The following is an 893-nucleotide window of genomic DNA, read 5'->3' on the forward strand; positions in this document are numbered from 1 at the left end:
ACAAGTTGCCTATTTCAACCACATATTTCCAGGTTGGTCTCTGCTTCTTTCCCAAAACTTGAAAACTTCATGTTTATTAAACAAACTAAGCTCCTAGCACTGCCGAGAGAATATTTTGGAGTCTTTAACCTACTTGGGCCTTCAACTTCCTGTGGTCATCTTGCTGGTTTGTACTGTGGTCCTGCCCATTCTGGGCTCCTCTGGGGTAGATTTGTGGGGAAGTACACGTTCATGAATTAGCATATTTCTGTTGAGTGGCTGAAGAGGAGGGTGGAGCTTGGCCCTGAGCTTCACTTCTGAGTTTAGTCCAAGATCACTGTGGTCGTCTTATTTGGGAGCTGAGACTTGAGGAAGGTGATAACTTCTGAATCCCCCCAGGTGAGCACTTCCTTTAATTCCCTCGGGCCTCATCTCAAACCCTTGGCATAGCCTATGGCTAAAGGAGGTCCTCAGTGGTGATGGCCCTACCCAGCCTCAGGAAGGGTCCCTAGAATACCATTCAAAAGGAGCACTTTTGAACCATGTGTGATTCAGATAAGGGAATCCAAGAAGCCCTTAGTTCAAACAGACTGGTTTCTGGTGATGGAGGAGTAGAGATATGTTTTTCACTCGAGGAAGAGAAAGGTCCGAATGCACGAAACTGGAGTTTAAATCCTAGGGTTCCTCGCTAATCTGGCTTGTGTGGAGTAAACGTTGAGCTCATGAGCAGGTAAGTGCGTGAATGATTACTAGGATGTATGCTCTCTTCTGACTAATTTGGAAACTAAGTGTTGTATATATAATTTAGGGGAGACTTGTCAGAAAAAAAATGTCTTGGTTTACCAAATTACTGCCTCCTTTGGAGATAGGGTCTCACTATGCAGCCCAGGTTATCCTCAAATTCAGAGTATTCC

At 44.8% G+C, this 893-nt stretch overlaps 1 protein-coding gene across 1 annotated transcript in view; it reads left to right on the forward strand.

Moving 5' to 3' along the window:
* The first annotated feature begins 321 nt into the window (after positions 1 to 321).
* Positions 322 to 893, forward strand: part of Hk3 (hexokinase 3) — a 14,976-nt gene continuing 14,404 nt past the window's right edge. Inside the window, 1 exon segment of the mRNA NM_022179.2 lies at positions 322 to 378. The gene's annotated coding sequence lies outside the window, so the exon portion shown is untranslated.

Source organism: Rattus norvegicus, chromosome 17 (genome assembly GCF_021556685.1).
Source record: "Rattus norvegicus strain SHRSP/BbbUtx chromosome 17, alternate assembly SHRSP_T2T, whole genome shotgun sequence".
Taxonomy (NCBI): domain Eukaryota; kingdom Metazoa; phylum Chordata; class Mammalia; order Rodentia; family Muridae; genus Rattus; species Rattus norvegicus.